Source organism: Drosophila subpulchrella, unplaced genomic scaffold (assembly GCF_014743375.2).
Source record: "Drosophila subpulchrella strain 33 F10 #4 breed RU33 unplaced genomic scaffold, RU_Dsub_v1.1 Primary Assembly Seq15, whole genome shotgun sequence".
Classification (NCBI taxonomy): domain Eukaryota; kingdom Metazoa; phylum Arthropoda; class Insecta; order Diptera; family Drosophilidae; genus Drosophila; species Drosophila subpulchrella.
In genome coordinates this window covers 1,182,782-1,195,117 of record NW_023665489.1, presented here as the reverse complement: position 1 = coordinate 1,195,117, position 12,336 = coordinate 1,182,782, and positions in this window count along the sequence as shown.

Here is a 12,336-nt window from a genome sequence, read left to right as displayed (position 1 = left end):
ATATTTACGATTTTTTGAAGTTTGTGGGCGGTTTGTGGGTGTTAAGGTGGGCGTGGGAAACTTTTTTTTAGGTCAATCGGTAGGTATTCATGAGAACAACACATTTCAGTTAAAATTTTTGTTCTAGCATCAAAACTGTATGAGCCACAGCTTTGGGCGGTTTGTGGGCGTTAGAGTGGGCGTGGCACTCTTCTGAAACAAACTTGCGCTGCGCAGGAATCTCAGGAATCTGCATGCTTTATCGCAGTATTGTAGCTCTTATAGTTTCCGAGATCTCAGCGTTCATACGGACAGACGGACAGAAGGACAGACGGACATGTCTAGATCGACTCGGCTAGTGATCCTGATCAAGAATATATATACTTTATGGGGTCGGAAACGCTTCCTTCTGCCTGTTACATACTTTCCGACGAATCTAGTATACCTTTTTACTCTACGAGTAACGGGTATAAAAATACAATTTGCCCTGTTTAAGTGATCAGGGTAGCTAGAATTAGACCAAGAAACAGAACTATAAGTACATTGGAAGAATTCAGCAAATAAATCTGCAATTTCGGGATCCGTAGATGCCTCAATAGAGTTTAATCGTACAGATGATGGCAATGCTGAAAACTTTCGCTTAGCATTGACAAATTTATAAAACTGCCTTGGATCCTTTGAAAATTCAAATTTACTTTGGTTCAAATACATGGAATAGCAATTACTGTTAAGTACATTAAAATTAGTACGAGCCACCACATATCTTGAAAAATCGGATGGCCTACCCGACTTTTTGTACTTTTTATAGAAGTTTGCTTTAAGGTTTCTACGTCTTTGCAACTCATTCGTAAACCAAGGAGGCCTGTCTAACTTAGGAGGAAAACTATCAGGAACACATTCACAGAAAAAAGAGTTTAGGACACTATAAAATAGTTCCGAAGGACTTTCAATATCCAAGCAATTATATTAATTTGTCCAGTTATATTGTGAAATCAAGTTATTGAGTTTACTTAAGTCATATTTACGAAAGCACCTACTTTTAGTTGGTGAAAGAGAAGGAGAGAGGGTATCAACGCAGGGAAGACAAATTGTAAGTTCTAATGTGGGATGATATTGGTCTTCTGGCATAACTAGTGGGTCAATTCTAGATACCGTGACTTCAGACGGATCTAAAGCAAATACAAGATCTAATTGTCTGTTTAGTGAATTACGTATAAAGCTAACTTGCTGTAATGATAATTCTAACAGACCGTCAACGAATTCATGGTCAGATAAAGGGGTAAAGACAAGTGAGTCAGTGTAAAGGGCCAAGAAATGTCAGGGAGATTGAAATCACCAAAAACAATTAAAAGATCCCTTTCGGAAAGATGAGATAAAACAGTTTTTATTGCAGACAAATGTTGCTCATAAATTGTTAAGTCGGATCCATGTGGAATATAAGAACAAGTTACATAAATAGAAAGAGATTTCAAAGAAACTTTAACACCACCGAATTCTATTTCATTGGGATTAAGAAAGTACATCCTTTCCGATGTTAAAGTAGAGGTAACGGCAACCAGCACCCCACCCCCCCTACGAGGAGAGCGATCAGTTCTATACGTATTGAAATTTTTGGACAGAACTTCAGAGTCTGATATCTCCGGTTTCAGCCAAGTCTCAGTAAGGGCCAGAATGTCTTCCGAAAAGGCAGAGGAGTCAGCATAAAGCTTAGGTAGCTTCATATTAAGTCCCCTAACATTTTGATAGGCCAAAAATAAACTGCTCAGTTTTTTGGCGCAGGCACTGTCGTGGAAGGCCTATTATTAGTTCTCCGTCTGTTTGGAACAAATTCTTTAATGACCAATTCATCATTAAGCCAATAACTTTTAGAATTTAGTACATTAAACACTTCCGGAGGAGCAGATATTTTAAATGAAGATATCCTACGAACATATGGAAATTTGAACTCCTCCACTGTGATGTTTTGAGATGGGAATTCCTTGTGTATAAATTCCAAAACATCTGCAGATGTGGTTTCAGGTGTTAAACGAGACACAAATAATTGCTTCCTATGTGGAACAACCGAGAGGCTCTTTCTTCCACCACCAGCAATCTGAACATCGTTCGTTTGATTATCGAGACTTGGAACTCCGATAGAGCTAACTTCCCCTTTAAGCACAGAAAGCTGAGTAGCAGAAACAGGGACTCCTCCAGAACTTTTGGTACCTATGGGTACTGCTGTCAGTGAAGCTTTAGGTCCCCCAGCCCCAGTGGATACCGACATTGCTGCCGTTACCGATCGGGTAAAAATATTTGAAGCTAAGTTGGGATTTGGAACTGATGCCTATACTTGAACAGATTTTGAAGGAGCGGTCTTTTCGCGTTTAGGTGACCCTACTGACATTTTTTTATTATCAAGGTGCGCCTTAAACTCTTTAGAATCAGCAACTACGCTCATGAGTTTATCGAACAGTTTCATAAAACGATCATTGGTCAGCGCAACATAGCCATCCAAATCACGATCTATTTCCACGCATGAGGCACAAGTCCACGAAAAACCAACACGCAGATCAATATAATCTTTTACTCTGCCAACAAGTCCAGTACATTTTGGGTGTAATACTATGTTGCAGAGACGACAGTAAATAAAAACGTCATTAGGTGACGATCCAAACTGACAATCTTTTTTGCAACAAAAACGAGCCATTTTTAATTTAAGAAAAAAGTTATTAATAAAACAAAAGAATCAAAAGAATTATAAATACCTCACTTAATTTGACACTGGGATCAAACAAATAAAAATGTAGACACACAAGAACACAAAAGTATAAGAGCGCGTAGAAACTGCGAGAGCGAGAGAGCGCAACAGAGTGGCTGTCGACTGAGCGTGGCTTGCGAAACACAAACAAAATATACACGACAACAGTTTAGACGACAAGAAACGGGAGAGAGATTACAAGAAAGTTATGGGAAACAACAGCAAAAGCTATTGAAACCAATGCACCACAGCGTACAGAAGTTACAATAACAAAATGCACAGGCTAAAAACAGAGTTAGGTTTTGTTAAAGTTTCTACAATAAAATAGACAATAAAACATAAACAGACGATTTAAAACACAAGCACGGCTGGTTATGATGGACTAAGTCATAAAGCAAGGCACCAGTATCACAGATATTAATGACAAATTGACAAAAATCACAGAGCACAAGATAAACACAACCGGTCACAAGCGACGCTAAATTGACTGCGTCGCTAATCATAAGACTAAGGGCTTCATCTTTCAGTGCAGGCAGCATATGACACTGACATGTATCTGGTCCAGATGAGGCATTATCGTCGCTCCAGAGACAAAGTTTATAGTGAAATCCAAATTTCGAATGGATCAACGGTTTTTTTTTCTAAATCCTCCAAAGTAGCTTTTAGTAACTTCATCCTTTGTAGGTGTTGGTCGAAAAGCATGCCTTCAAATTGCAAATAATAGTTCTGTCTGTTGAGCGTACACTCGCATTCGCGAATGATTCGCATTCTAAAATTGATGAGCTCGATGATAAATTGAAAGCCCTAGAGCGCTAATATCAGGGCCTTTATAATAAATTCTTAGAGGCGTTCCCTTCTAAAGATGATGCATTGATTCAAAATTTAAATGTAAATCTCAAACCTCGTCTACCGAGGCCTACCAACGTAAATGCAGCTCCCCAGTCATATGCGGCTGCTGCTGCTACGTCTTCCGCGGTCGTTGACCCTTCTAATCATGATCTGGATATTGAGAGAGGAAATTTCATACAAGTTCGAAATAAGAAGAGAAGGAACAACAACAAGCCCAATAAACATGTTGTTGGAATGGCTCCTAATGCCGAAGATTTTCATGTTTTGCCGAGCAAGAAATTTTTGCATGTCGGAAAGTTTGCAACAGATTCAGAGCCGAATGCTATTTCAAAATATGTGTCCACCAAGCTTAAGGTGGATGCTAATTCTTTCACTTGTGTAAAACTTGTAAAAAAAAGATGTTGACGTTACAACTTTAAAGTTTGTAAATTTCAAGCCTGTTATCCCCGATCAGCTTTTCGATTCAGTTTTCTGGTTGAACTCAGTTAAGGTCAAAAGATTTATTCAGAGAGAACGGGCCATTGTGGTAGGGGATGGAATCTTATCCAATTTGCCGGAGCCTGGACAAACATCAACATCAAGTCATCCATCAACATCGACTGGCGTCGATACTTTCGCGGGACATCTTCTGCAAGCCTTTCCTCATTTGTCCGAGGCGTTTTCGCAAAAACATCGGCAGCTGCTTGCCCTTCCAACTGCGCTCTCATCATCTTCTGTCTTTCTCGTAACGCACCATCGACAACATCAGCCGGAGCTTTTGTTGTCCACTTTGTGCGACATTCGCCGTCCGCCGTTGCGCTCTCATCATCTTGCGTCTCTCTCCGGAAGTACCTAGAAAGTCGGCTGGATTCTTACTCTTCATCGCCTAATAGTTATGCGCTCTCCGTCTCTACCTTTCTGACGTTCGACTTTCTACAACAACTTTTATCGACACATTTGGCTGGATGGCGAGCCTCTCAGAGTGCTCTCTCTGAAGGTGCTCTCTGGAGATGCTTTCGCCATCAACAACAACAGTGGACTGCGGCTGCTGTAGTACGTTCTCGCTCATTATTACCAGGAGTGGATTCACCTGGGTGCAGTTATATCTTGAATGCTAATATTGACTGCCCACCTAATATTTGGAGCGCCGATCACCAGCCTATTCGTATCCGTACCACTACTTTACTGAAGGTTCTTACAAATAATTTTATTAATTATGATAAAATCCCAGCGAGGCCTCTTACGGATTCGGACCATGATGCTGGACCAGTTATTGATAGCATGACCATGGATGACCGGATATGCGCTAATAATACAAATTTCAATATTTATTTTCAAAATATCGGTGGTATGCGTACGAAAGCTGAATCCCTTTTCCAGGCAACGTCTCATGGTGATCATGACGTCATCATTTTTGTTGAAACCTGGCTCAACATGGATTTCTTCGATAATGAATTCTTTGATACAAATCTTTATCATGTGTTCTGTAAGGATCGAGATTCCGTTAAAACACGATGCTCCAGAGGTGGCGGAGTTTTAATTGCTGTGCGGCGTGAGCTGCGTTGCATTGCTATTCGTCTCCAGAACGAGGATTCTCTGCTCGACCAACTCTGTGTATCTCTCGCTGGCCCTACGGAAACAATTTTCCTGACAGTATCATACATACCCCCAAGCAGCAGTTTTGATTTATATAAAGCGCATGTGGACAACATTGCCCACCTATACCAGGAGCTGGAAGATGGCCAATATATATGTGTTTTGGGCGACTTCAACCTATCTTCGCTCGTGTGGGCTTATGATCTTGAGTCTTCAGCAATGGTTCCCAGTAATCTGCATCTTCCCCACGAAATCTTAGTCATCGATGAGCTTCTTAGTATGGGATTAGTCCAGATTAACCATGTTTTTAATAACTTAAATAAGCTTCTAGATCTAATTTTTGTACACCCTGATTTATGCCTTACTCTATGCTGCAGCGATAATCCTCTAGCCACGTGTGATGCTCATCACAAGCCCCTATTAATCTTTATTACTTGTTATATTTTCTCACCAAATAATTCTCGCTTGCCTCTTACCTATATTAATTCTAGCAGTTTAGATTCTATCCGTAGTGATATTTCTAATATCAGATGGGCGGAAGTCCTCTCCCATGCGGATGTGAATACAACCTATGAAGTTTTTATATCTTTTCTCTCTACTATTATAGGCAGATACGCTAAAACTAGAGTTCAAAGTTCTTATAGACTACCATGGTACACACAAGGACTAAAAAAATACAAAAACCTCCGAAATAAATTCTATAAGCGCTGTGGGAACCCGTGTCAGCTGATCGGGATTCGAGCCCAACACGGGATACATAAACTCACCACGACGCGTGGTGGATCGCGTCGTATGTTGAGTTCAAGAAGGAGTCGACGATAAGCAACGAAAGCGAGCGGTAGCGAACAACAGCGACTGTTTAATAAAAGTTATTAAAACTACTATACGCGTGTTATTACTGGAGTATTACAAGCGCTACATAGAAAGTGGTGAAGCTGCTGACTTTGATCGGTACAAACAACATAAGCGTGAGTTTGAGTTCCTCAATAAATTCTTATACAGCCAATATATTGCTGATATAGAGGGTAAACTAATTACCAATCCTAAATCATTCTGGCACTTTGTCAATTCTAAACGTACAACCTCTCACTTTCCTTCCCATATGTCATATGAAAGTCTTTCAGCTTCTTCTGATATTGGGGTCGCTAATCTATTTGCTAAGTACTTTGCATCTAACTTTGGACCGAGCTCGCTGTGGAATGACCATGATTCACTCGGTGCCATTGCCACGATGCTAAATATTGGGTGCTTAGATGTTACTGATTTGGACTGTCATATGGCGGCTGAGAGTTTTAACGACTCAGGAAAATTAGACTGCGATGGCCTTTCTCCATTTATTTTGAAAAACTGTATAGGTGTTCTTTGTGAGCCCCTAAAAATGATCTTTAACACGTCTCTTTCCACTGGGGTATTTGCGCATAGATGGAAACTTGCCACAGTTTCTCCTATATTCAAGTCTGGTTACAAAAATATTGTTTCAAATTTTAGGCCAATTGCAACGCTAAGTAATGTCTCAAAAATGTTTGAACGAATTGTAGCTAAGCAGCTAACTTTTCTTGCTGGTCGGATCATCAGTCTTAACCAACATGGTTTTATGCCTGGAAGGTCAACTACCACTAACTTAGCAACGTTTAATCTTTTTTGCATCCACTCGTTTATCAGTCATTATCAAGTTGATGTAGTCTACACCGACTTCGCCAAAGCATTTGACTAAGTCTCCCATAATGCTTTATTGGCAAAATTGCAGAAATTGGGATTTCATTCAATATTAAATTGGTTTAAATCTTATTTAGATGGGCGGATTTATAGAGTAGAGTGCAATGGTGTTTTCTCAAACCCGAATGTGGCTACTTCTGGCCTTCCTCAGGGAAGTGCATTGGGTCCGTTTCTATTCATCATCTTCATTAATGATTTGAGCTATTGCATAACAAATTCTGAATTCCTGTTGTTTGCGGACGATCTTAAAATATTTAGGTCTGTGAATTCAATCTCCGATAGTGAACTTCTTCAAAATGACCTAGTAAAAGTGGGAAATTGGTGTTCTCGTAATAAGTTGCCTCTGAACGTGTCAAAATGTTTCTACGTTAGGTACAGCAAACGATTAATTAATGTCCTTAGCTCTTATTCCATTAGTTCCCATGTTCTTTCCTTAAGAAATGAATCACTGGACCTAGGAGTTATGTTTGATACCAAATTTACTTTCATGGATCACATAAATTACATAATTCCAAAGGCATACGCTATGTATGGTTTTGTAAAACGAAATTCCACGCAATTTAAAGGTCCGAACACGAAACTAAGCCTATTTTCTTCGTTCATTAGGTCCAGATTGGAATATGCTTCGTTTGTCTGGAGACCGACTGGTACTACACACATCAATCGTATTGAGCGTGTTCAAAAAAAATTCCTATCTTTTGCCCTTCTTTCTCTAAACTTTAATGACCCGGTTCCCTCTTACTCTGCGAAATGTCGTCTTGTGCACCTTTCTTCCCTACAAGATCGTAGAACAACTAGCGCACTAGTTTTTATTTGTGACCTGCTGTCCTCCAAAATAGACTGCCCTGCATTGCTGAGTAGCATAGGCTTTTCCGTACCTGGTAGGTCTTTAAGGTCATTTGAACCTTTTTTTATTCCGGCATATAGAGCTAACTATGCTTTTAATGAGCCTCTGTGTAGAGCCTTGTTCTACTGGAACAAACTTCCATCTCACATGCGGCTGGACCCATGCTCCCCTAGGGAATTAATTAAGAAAACCCTTTACAATTACCTTTCGTCCCTTAGTATTTAGTTTAGTAATAGACAAGTAGCCAGTTAAGGTACCAACTGTTGGCGAAATAAATAAATAAATAAATAAATAAACTTGAATTTACTTCTTGTAAACTATAGGCATCAATGGAAAGGTTATTTAAATGCCGTTTGAATAATACAATACATTTCTTAACCCATTCAGTATTTATTGAAAAGGACGAATTTGTGTAAATCAACTTTTAAATTTTTTTTTAAAACTTTTTTCCTCGACTTGAAAACTTTTATTTTTTGATGCAAAAAGTTTCTTCAAACAAAAATAATAGTAACTGCAAATTCATCATTTTTCATCATCATCATTTTTCTTATATTTTTTATGATTTTTTGATTTCGACTCGTCTCGTGATGCTGGTCAAGAATATATATACTTTATGGGGTCGGAAACGTCTCCTTCACTGCGTTGCAAACTTCTGACTGAAATCATAAAATCCTCTGCAAGGGTATAAAACTGACAATGAAATAACTTATTTCTGTATATATATAACTTATATATTTAAAACAAGGAAGAACGCTATAGTCGAGTACCTCGACTATCAGATACCCGTTACTCAGCTTAAGCGACCAAAGGGAAATGGAGATATGCAAGCAGCAAAGCGAGATTTAAATGCGCCACCTACCGGCGGAAGACAGATTTAAGCGTTGTGTGCGTTAGGGTAGGCGTGACAAATTCATTGTTCACTTTGCTCTCTCTGAGCGCCGGCAGTGCTTTTCTCTTTGCCGCTAAGTTCGGCCGGCAACTATTTACATACACACACATACACGCGTAAAAACATTTCGCACTGTCTGGCTCTGACGTCATAGCTTTTTTTCTTGGGAGGTTTGTGGGCGTTAGAGTGGGCGTAGAAAATTTTTTTTTGGGTCAATCGATAGGTATGGACAAGACTAATACATTTCAGTTAAAATTTTCTATCTAACATCAAAACTGTAGGAGCCACAGTTTTGGGCGGTTTGTGGGCGTTAGAGTGGGCGTGGCACTCTACTGAAACAAACTTGCGCTGCGTAAGAAGCTCAGAAATCTGCTCGCCAAATCTCAATAGCCTAGCTCTCATAGTTTCCGAGATCTCAGCGTTCATCCGGACAGACGGACAGACGGACAGACGGACAGACGGACATGGCTAGATCGACTCGGCTAGTGATCCTGATCAAGAATATATATACTTTATGGGGTCGGAAACGCTTCCTTCTGCCTGTTACATACTTTCCGACGAATCTAGTATACCCTTTTACTCTACGAGTAACGGGTATAATTATGAATGGAAAATTTAAAAATAAACGTAATAAATACATATATATACAAATATAAATATAAACAAATATGTATTATGCATAATATGTATTATTATTTAATTTTTAACATTTTGTTTTAAGCAATTCAATTATCTCGACTCCAATATTATTACCTTATAAATATTTATAATATTTATTCTCTTAAAAAGAATTTGTTATTCATAAATATAACAAGAAAGGAAGTTAACTTAAGCAAGCCGAAGTTTGTATACCCTTGCAAGTCAATTTCAATTATGGCTTTTCCCACGCGGTCACACTGTCCAGACCAGCGAGAAAGGTAATTCAGCTAAGACATTTACCACAAAAAGGTATTTATCGATATATCGCCAAGTGGCTACAACACTTATTGAGCCAATCGACAACTTTTGGTCGCCTAATATTTAAAAATATATATATTTTATTTCAAACCTTCATTATGATATGTATGCACCCCCTAATTGGTCTTAATTTCCTGATTATTTAAATGTTTAATTCATCGAAATCGAGGCAGTGCACAGTGGTTCCGTCAGAGGCAAAAAATCAAAAAAACCGATTTGAAAATATTTAAATTAAATTTACACAGTTTGTCTCTAAAATGTCCAATCTTCCAATTTGCAAGCCGGTTTTCGCTGGAAACCCAATGGTTCATTCTAAGAATAGAATCAAAAGCATGAACACGTGTTCATTTCAACAGCGCATCGGAGCTGTGGTGAAATATTTCAAAGCAAAAGCGCACTTCAAATCGGACTGGTAACTGTTCAAGTTGATAAATTTATATTATTCAAAATGGATTTTGAAGCTCAAGGTATTTATTTTACTTTATGAAATTAATTTATACTAACTTGATATGAAATTAATAAAATCTAACTTGATATGTGAAACCTCTTTGTTTGTACCTGTTTTGTGTGTCTCAAATTTGTTTACCTAAAGTTTTAGTTGTGATCCCACACGATTCCAAACAAGGATTTTTTTTTTATATTTATAAGAGTTTTAAGATTTTAAAATCGTTAAAGTTAGGTGCGGAATGTTGCGAATGTAGTTGTAATCGTTAATATGCTAACACGACTTCTTATTTTTTCAAGGTCAAATTTTGCCAGCGCGCTGCAGCGGAGCCCCTGTGTCGTCTTTTGTGTCTCTGTTTTTGTTGTGTCTTTGTGTTGATTGTTGTGTCTTTTGTGATTGTTTACAGCTTCTATTTGTCAGTTTATTTCTTTTACTTAAAATTATTCTAATTATTTTTCCGTTTTTATACCCTTGCAGAGGGTATATTGATTTCAGTCAGAAGTTTGCAACGCAGTGAAGGAGACGTTTCCGACCCCATATATTCTTGATCAGCATGACTAGACGAGTCGATCTAGCCATGTCCGTCTGTCCGTCTGTCCGTCTGTCCGTCTGTCCGTCTGTCCGTCCGTTTCTACGCAAACTTGTCTCTCAGTTTTAAAGCTATCGGGCTGAAACTTTCCCGAAAGTCTTATATCTTTTGCAGGTAGTATATAAGTCGGAACCAGCCGGATCGGACAACTATATCTTATAGCTCCCATAGGAATAATCGGACAAAAAAATTTAAAAAATATATATCTTTGGTGTTTTTTAGCCTATAACCTCCTAAGCTTGGAAATAACATTTTTTAATTAGTTCAGAATTTCGAATTTAATTTTATCAAAATCGGACGACTATATCATATAGCTTCCATAGGAACGATCGGAAAATTGGTGGGAAAATAATATGAAACAAAATATAGCTTCGGTGTTTTTTAACATATAACCTCCTACGCTTGGAAATAACATATTTTAATTAGTTCTGAATCTCGAATTTAATTTTATCAAAATCGGACGACTATATTATATAGCTGCCATAGGAACGATCGGAAAATTGGTGGAAAAATAATATGAAACAAATTATAGCCTCGGTGTTTTCAACATATAACCTTTAACGCTTGGAAATAACATTTTTCAATTAGTTCTGAATTTCGAATTTAATTTTATTAAAATCGGAAGACTATATCATATAGCTGCCATAGGAACGATCGGAAAATTGGTAGGAAAATAATATGAAACAAATTATAGCTTCGCTGTTTTTTGACATATTATCTTATACTATTGGGAATATCATTTTTTGTGTTTTTAAATTTAATAATTATAGCTGCAAGGGTATATAAGCTTCGGCTTGCCGAAGCTAACTTCCTTTCTTGTTCTTTTATAAATTTTGTTTGCATTCCCAAAGGAGATTCGTATCATTGTGTATTTTCACGACAATATATTTTAAATTTATGGTGCACCAAAGGTGGTAGCAACGCTGCGAAATTACGGGAAATTATCGAAGATGTTCAAAATAATATTGAGAATAACGGCTACAATTTCGAGCTCAACGAACTTTTTAAATCGATTGGCTACATATGCAAAAGAATTGCTGCTTTTTTGACTCGGTATGATCGGAAAAAATCGTTACTTTTACAATATCAATATGATTGGCTAAATGTAATGGAGTCAATTGTCCTTCAAAAGTCCACCAAAAATTCATCTCAGCATATAGCGGAAAGTGCTCGTCGTGGTCGTCCAAAGGTTGATTTTGCAGAGTCTTCATCTAGAAAAAAGCGTCGTCGTATAGCTCAGCTGATTGATATCGATAAGTCCACTGTTTCTGCTTTGCGCAATGAAAATCAGCAACAGCCGACAATGCAAGCTGATCCCACTGAACTAATTTCCCTAATAATGGAGACCGCCATGTCCAAAAGTCAATATTTGCTTATAAGGAATTTCGTTAATAGCAAAATATCCTTCGACTTATTTCCAAGCTACCAAACCATAGTAAATGCAAAAAAAAGAGATACCCTAAAAACATATCAGTAGATGAATCTCATGCTGAAATTGATTTGAAAGTTTACTGGATAATACAGCATCGAGCATATTGGAGCTTCAAGATGATGTAGTTAAATCAATCACGGATGAATCTATTGAAAACCTAACGTTAATTGGAAAGTGGGGTTTTGACGGAAGTACGGGCCATAGTGAGTACAATCAAAGTTTTTCAAGTTACGATTCAGAGGACAAGAGCCTATTTGTCACATCATACGTACCTCTCCAACTAATTTCAAAAAGTAGTCATACAATAATTTGGAAGAATTC